Source organism: Sciurus vulgaris (genome assembly GCF_902686455.1).
Source record: "Sciurus vulgaris genome assembly, chromosome: X".
NCBI classification, from domain to species: Eukaryota; Metazoa; Chordata; class Mammalia; order Rodentia; family Sciuridae; genus Sciurus; species Sciurus vulgaris.
The window spans coordinates 44,873,133-44,881,557 of NC_136471.1; positions in this window are offsets into that span (position 1 = coordinate 44,873,133).

Sequence of the window (8,425 nt, forward strand, 5' to 3'; positions counted from 1 at the left end):
AGCCAAGATATGAAACCAGCCCAGATGCCCATCAATAGGTGCATGGATTAATAAAATGTTTCATATACCTATATATGTACACACACACACACATACACACACAATGGAGTTTTACTTATAAAGAATAATAAAATTATGATATTTGCCTGTAAGTGAATATAATGGGAGACCATCATGCTAAGTGAAATAAGGCACACTCAGAAAATCAAGGGTCAAATGTTTTCTCTCACACATGGAAGATAGAGGAAAGTAAGTAAAAATAGGGGAATGGAGCTGCTTGGATATCATAGAGGAAAGTTTAGTAGAATAGAAGAAGGAGATATAGAGGAAGGGAGGAGGGAAAGGTGAGTAAATGCAAAATTAATTTGATAAAATTATGCTAAGTACATGTATAAACATACCACAGTAAATTCTACCTTTGTGTGTGTGTGTGTATCAACAATTAAAAATAATAATAAACGTGGTAGAGTCTTGGCAATAGGGAAAGGGAAGAGGAAAGGGAAAGAGTGAGTACCAGGGATGGAAATGAAGTAAATTAAATTCCATGCATGTACAGTTATGTCAAAATGAACCCAACTGTTATGTGGAACTCTGATGCACTGAGAAAAGAAAAAAGAAAGGTTTTATTAAAGAAAAAGAGTATACTTACAGGACCAAAGCACATTGTGAGGGAACAGCTAAATATTTTTATTTAATGTACTTTCCTTATCTTGATTTCTATCAGGCATGCAATTTTATTGTAATGAGACTATAAACATCATGACTTTAATACATATGTATACTACTGTTAAAAGGGGTTTTACCCATAAAAATACAAGCAAATTTGAGTACTGATAAACATCAAAAGAGGTTGGCATTTTTAAAAGACTTTGATATTTTATATAAGCATATGTTTAAATTGGATTAATATTCTGGGGTATATGGATTAAATACTCATAGTAACATTCCTGGATTATTGGAATAGTAAAGCATTATATGTTCTTTCTTTTTAATTTTAAAAATCATTTTAGATTTTCTCCCAAGAACTTTGATAAAAAGTGAATATTTGAAGATGAAAATAATGTCTGAATTAGAAAAAATTTGCAGGACTGTACATAGTCATTCATCATTGGATATATGAATCAATATAAAAACTCATGTGAATATGGGATGTGTGTGTGTGTGTGTGTGTGTGTGTGTGTGTGTGTTTCTATATGTGTGTGTGTTGGAGGTTAGTAAGTTATTTCTGATTGGCTGGTCAACTGAATTTTGTGAGAAAGGTTTAGAAGTCCTGCTGAGAAAAAATAAGGATACTTACTCACCAGATATTTACAAGTTTTACTGTGTCCGCAGGTGACACCTGTGATTTGATAGCCAAGTTGTCTAAGTCCTCTGAACTATAGGACTCCAAACCTGAAAAATCATCACAGTTCCAAGAAAATGATATGTGCAGATGATCACCAAACTATCTATTATAAATGGAATGAGATCATATATTGCATATAAGCATATATAAAAAATAATGTGTTTATTATGAAAAATATTTTATGAAACAAAATTTGAAGTCACCAAGTAGAATGATATTGGCCATGGGCTCAGCATAGATGGCCTTTACAATGTTAAGGAATGTTCCCACTATCCCTATTTTTTCTAGTATTTTGAGCATGAAGGGATGCTGTATTTTATCAAATGCTTTTTCTGCATCTATCTAAATAATCATTTGATTCTTGACTGTATGTCTGTTAATATAGTGAATGACATTGATTTCCGAATGTTGAACCAACCGTGCATCCCTGGGATAAAACCCACTTGATCATGGTGCACTATCTATTAAATGTATTTTTGTATGCAATTTGCTAAAATTTTGTTGAGAATTTTTGCATCAATGTTCATTAAGGATATTGGTCTGAAATTTTCTTTCCTCCATATGTCTCTGTCTGGTTTAGATATCAGGGTCATATTGGCTTCATAGAATGAGTTTGGGAGGGTTCCCTCCTCTTGTATTTCATGGAATACTTTCTGAAGTATTGGAATGAGATATACTTTAAAGGTTTTGTAGAACTCTGTTGAGAACCCATCTGGTCCCGGACTTTTCTTTGTTGGTAGGCTTTTGATGACTTCTTCTATTTCATTACTTGAAATTCATCTATTTAAATTGTGTATGTCCACCTGGTTCAGTTTAGGTAATTCATATGTCTCTAGAAACATGTTGATGTCTTCAAAATTTTCTATTTTGTTGGAGTATAGATTTTCAAAATAGCTTCTAAGTATGTTTTGTATTTCAATCTTGTCTGTTGTGATATTTCCTTGTTCATTATGAATTTTAGTAATTTGAGTTTTCTCCCTCTTTCTCTTTGTTAGTGTGGCTAAGGGTTTATCAATTTTGTTTATTTTTTCATAGAACCAACTATTTAGTTTGTCGATTTTTTCAATTGCTTCTTTTTTTTCAATTTCGTTGATTTCAGCTCTGATTTTAACTATTTCCTGTCTTCTACTACTTTTGGTGTTGCTCTGTTCTTTTTCTAGGGCTTTGAGCTGTAGTATTAGGTCATTTATTTGTTGATATTTTTCTTCTTTTATTGAATGTGCTCCATGAAATAAATTTTCCTCTAAGAACTGCTTTCATAGTGTCCCAGAGATTTTTGATATGATGTTTCTTTGTTCACGTATACCTCTAAGAATTTTTTATTTCCCCCCTGATGTCTTCTGTTATCCATTCATCATTCAATAGCCTATTATTTAATCTCTAGGTGTTGGAGTAGTTTGTTTTTTACTCATTCATTTATTTCTAATTTCAATCCATTATGATCTGATAGAATACAAGGTAGTGTCTCTATCTTCTTGTATTTACTAGCAGTAGCTTGATGGCATAATATATGGTTTATTTTAGAGAAGTATCCATGTGCTGCTGAGAAGAAAGTGTATTCGCTCTTTGTTGGATGGTATATTCTATAAATGTCCGTTAAGTCCAAATTATTGACTTTGTTTTTGAGAGCTATGATTTCTTTGTTCAATTTTTGTTTGGAACATCTGTCCAGTGGGGAGAGAGGAGTGTTAAAGTCACCTAGTATTATTATGTTGTGGTCTATTTGGTTTCTGGAATTGAGAAGGATTTGTTTGACGTACATGGATGAGCCACTGTTTGGGGCATAGATATTTATGGTGGTTATGTGTTGCTGATTTATGCTTCCCTTAAGCAGTATGAAATGTACTTCTTTATCCCTTCTGACTAACCTTGGCTTGATGTCCACACTATCTGAAATGAGAATGGATACCCCAGCTTTTTTGCTGAGTCCATGTGCATGGTATGTTTTTCCCCATCCTTTCACCTTTAGTCTATGGGTATCTCTTTCTATGAGATGAGTCTCTTGCAGGCAGCAAATTGTTGGATCTTTCTTTTTAATCCAATCTGCCAGTCTATGTCTTTTGATTGAGGAGTTCAGGCCATTAACATTCAGGGTTATTATTGAGATATGATTTGTATTCCCGGTCATTTGGCTCATTTTTTTAAAAATTTTATTTATTTATTTTTTTGACACAACTTGGTTCTTCCTTTGTTTGACAATTCCTTTAGGATAATTCCTCCCTTTGCTGATTTGCTTCTTTGTTTTTCATCTCTTCCTTATGGAATATTTTGCTGAGAATGTTCTGTAATGCCGGCTTTCTTTTTGTAAATTCTATTCACTTCTGTTTATCATGGAAGGATTTTATTTTGTCATGAAATCTGAAGGTAAGTTTTGCTGGGTATAAGATTCTTGGTTGGCATCGAGTTTCTTTTAGAGCTTGAAATATGTTGTTCCAGGCCCTTCTAGCTTTTAGGGTGTGGTTTGAAAAATCTGATGATATCCATATTGGTTTCCCCCTGAATGTAATTTGGTTCTTTTCTCTCGCAGCCTTTAAAATTCTGTCTTTATTTTGTATGTTAGGTATTTTCATTATAATGTGCCTTGGTGTGGGTCTATTGTAATTTTGTGTATCTGGAGTCCTATAAGCCTCTCAGACTTGATTTTCCATTTCATTCTTCAGATTTGGGAAATTTTCTGATATTATCTCATTGAATAGATTGTTCATTCCTTTGGTTTGTCTCTCTAAGCCTTCCTCAATCCCAATAATTCTTAAATTTGGCCTTTTCATGATATCCCATAATTCTTGTAGATTCTGTTCATGATTTCTTACCATCTTCTCTGTTTGTTCAACTTTGTTTTCAAGGTTAAATATTTTGTCTTCAGTGTCTGAGGTTCTGTCTTCCAGGTATTCTATCCTTTTGGTTATGCTTTCTATGGAGTTTTTAACTTGGTTTATTGTTTCCTTCATTTCAAGGATTTCTGTCTGTTTTTTTTTTTCAGTATCTCTAACTCTTTATTGAAATGATCTCTTGCTTCCCATATTTGCTCTTTTAAATGTTGATTGGTGCAATCATTCAAAGCCTGCATTTGCTCTTTCATCTCATCATTTGCTTCTCTGATCATTTTAATTATGTACATTCTGAACTCCCTTTCTCACATTTCTTCTGACATGCTGTCATTTTATTGATGTATCATCTTGGTTTGTTTGAGACATTTTCTTCCCTTTTTTTCTCATATTGTTCAGGTATCTACCCCTGTAGTAGTGAAACTCTATTGACTTATAATGTCCCTGTACCTGTAGATTTCCAATAACTCACCTCCTAGTCTTCATTAGCCTGAAGTCTTGGAGGAACTTGATATTGCAGTGCTCCACCAGGAAGCTGCCCCTCTAGGGGTGATGGCCTTCAGGTGGTGTATATTCCCTGCTGGTAAGCAGAGGCGCCTCCACTTGTTGACCAATGGTCAGTTAAAAGAGGGACTAGACTGCGGGCTGGGGCATGGCTGGTCTGGGCCTGTGTCTCTGGTTCTACCACCCTGTTTGGAAAGCCTCGCCGGGCATGGAAGACTCACACGGTGGGGAAGTCTCGCTGGGCAGCTCTCCTCTGAGAAGTTTCCTTCCGTCCAGAACTATTACCTGGGCTGGACCTCCTCTAGGACATTCACAGGGGTCTGGACCTACCTCCTAGGCTAGGGAGCCTCACCCTGTGAGTGAGTCTCTCACTGGGCAGCCCACCTCTGTGATGTTCCTTGGGGTCCAGAACTAATGCCTGGGCCAGGGAGCTTTCTCTGCACCAAAGACTCTCGCTGGTGGCACCTCCTCCGAGAATCTGCTTGTGGTCCGGTCCTGCCACTGGTCCTGGGACCCTCGCTCTGCTCCATAGCCTCTTGATGCACGGCCCCTCCTCTACAATGCTCCTGATTGTCCAGGTTTACTGCTCCAGTGTGGGAGTCTCACTGGGCAACTGTACTCCACAATGTTCCCTGTGTTCCGGGACTACCACCCTGTCCAGGTAGCCTTGCCCATTCGGAGAGACTCACCCGGCGGCTCTGAGCTGGTCCAGAGTCTCTCAGTACCTCCTCTTTTTGAATCCTGAGTCCCTATCTTCCCATTCAAGTCAGAAACTGAGCATCCTGTGCCATGCAGAATGGAGAAGCTGGGGGACCAGAGAGCAGTTGTAACTACTTCAGTGCAGAAACTGCATGGGAGTGGGCAGTGCCAAGAAGGGTACCCCAGGAAATTTATTGGAGTTTTTGAGGTATGTTCCTTCTATCCCTAGTTTCCCTAGTGCTTTCAACGTGACCAAGTGTGGAATGTTATCGAATACTTTTTCTGCATCTATTAAGATGATCATATTGTTGTCCTTAATTTTATTTTTGTGGTGAATTGCATTTATTAATTTGCATAAATTTGAAACAACTTTGCACCATTTTTGATGAAGTCCACTTGATTATGGTGCACTATGTTCTCAATGGGCTTTTGAATGTGATTTGCCAAGATATTATTGAGGATATTTGCACCCATACTCTTCAGGAGTACTAGCCTGATGTACTTTATTTTGCTATGAGGGTGATACTGGCTTCATAGAATGAATTTGGCAGTGTTCCCTCCTTTTCTATTTCATGGAATAATTTGAGGAGCATTTGCATTAGTTCTTCTTAAAGGTGTGATAGAACTGAGTTAAGAATTTACCTGATCTTGTGTTTTTCTTTTTTAGGAGGATTTTAATAGCTGCTTCAATCTCATTCTTTTCAAGTTTTCTATATCTTCATGGTTCAATTTTGGTAGGTCATATATCTCTAGGAATTTTTCAATATCTTCAAGATATTCTAGCTTATCCAAGCATAAATTTTCCAAGTGGTTTTTAATGATCCTCTGGATTTCAGAAGTATCTGTGATGATATCTCTTTTTTTCATCTCTTATTTTGTTGATTTGTGTTTCTCTCTTTATTTTGGTTATTTTGGCTAAGGTTTTATCAATACTATTTATATTTTCAAAGAACCAACACTTTCACAGAAGCTTTGTATTGTTTTATTTTCAATTTCATTAATTTAAGCTCTGATCTTGATTATTTTCTGTCTTATGCTGATTTGGCTATCATTTTGTTCTTCTAGGGACTTGAAGTGTAAAAATAGATAATGTATTTGGTATATTCCTATTTATTTAATGTAGAAAGTCAGTGCTGTAAACTTTTCTCTTAGAATTGCCTTTATACTGTCCAGGAGATTTTGATGTGTTGTATTTATATTCTTATTTGTTTCTAAGAAGTTTTAAAATGTCTCCCCTACTTTATTCTGTGGTCCATTCCTCATTCAAAAGTGTATTATTTATTCTTCAGGTGTTAGAATTTTTTCTGATTTTTATCTTGTCGTTAACTTCTAATTTCATTTCATTATGATCTGATAAGATGCAAGCAATTATCTCTATTTTTTACTATTTGCTAAGGTTAGCTTTGTGCCTTAAAATATTATCTATTTTAGCAAAAGTTCTATGTACCACTAAGAAAGTGAATTCCGGTGTTGATGAATGAAATATTATATAGATATCTGTTAGATCCAGTTAATTAATAGTATTCTTTTCTTCTGAAGATTCTTAGTTTACGTCTGAATGACCTATGTAATGTTGAGAGATGTGTGCTGAAATCACCAAATATTATTGCATTATTGTCAATTCAAGTTTTTATATTGAGAAATATTTGTTTTAGGTTTATAAGTACACTGTTCTTTGCAGCATAAACATTTACAATTATTATATCTCATTTTTGGGTGAATCCCTTAACCATTATGAAGTGACCTCTTTATTCTGATTAATTTTGGCTTGAAGTCTGTTTTATCTGGTATTAGAGTAGCTATCCCTGCTTACTTTAGTTCCCATTTGTATGACCTATCTTTTCCAATCCTTTCACCTTCAGTATGTGGATGTCTTTGTACAATTAATCTCTTATAAACAACAGATGTTTGGTTCTTGTTTTTAATCCCATATGCCCATCTGTGTCTTCAGATGGAAGAGTTTAGACGACTCACATTTAATGTTATTAAAGAGAGGTGAATTTTTTTTATCTCCTGCCATTTTTATCTATTTCTAATGCTAAATTCTAACTTGTTTCTCCTTTAATTGACTATTATTTTAGTACAACTAATCACTCTACTCTTTCATTTTTATTGTACATCTTTTTCTGCATGAAATATTTTATTGAGTATTTTGTAGTGCAGGCATAACGGTTGTCAATTCTTTTAGTTTCTGCTTATCATGGAAGATTTTTTTATCTTTAATGCTAAAAGATAGCTTTGATGGATAGAATAATCTTGGTTGACACCCATTTTCTTTCAGTGATAGGTATATATTATTTCAAGCCCTTCTGGGTTTTAAAATCTGAGCTTTGAAATCTGAATTGGGTTACCTGTAAATGTGACCTGCCATTTTTCTCCTTCAGCCTTTGATATTCTACTCTTATTCTGTATATTATTCTTTTTCATTACAATGTGTAGTAGGACTTTTTTGATATTTTCTATTTGGGTTTCTATATGCTCATATTTGGATTTCCATCTCATTCCCATGATTTCAAAATTTTACTAATATTATTTCATTGAAAAGATTGTGTGCGCCTTGGTTTGTATTTCAGAGCCTTCTACCCACTGATTCTTAAATTTGGTCTCCTAATGTTATCCCAGATTTCGTGAATATTCTGGTTATGGTCTATTTTCTTCGATGTTCACTTTATTTTCATGATTATATACTTTGTCTTGACAGACTGAGAACCTGTTATCAAAATGTTCTAATCTTTTGGTGATACTTTCCATTGAAATTGTAATTTGATTTATGGAGTATTTCATTTCCAGAATTTCCATTCGATTCTTTTTCAGAATTCCTTTTTATTGAAATGATCTTTCACTTCCCGTATTTTCTAAGTTCATTGTTTAAATCTTCTTTTAGCTCGCTGAACATTTGAACTATGAACTTTCTAAATTCTTTCTCTGATATTTGATCCACTTTGGTGTCAATTGTATCAGTTGTTAAAGTGTTGTAGATTGTTTGGGTGGTTTGTTCCCTTGTTTTTTCATGCTGTTTATATGTCTACATATGTTTTGGGATGATTAGCTC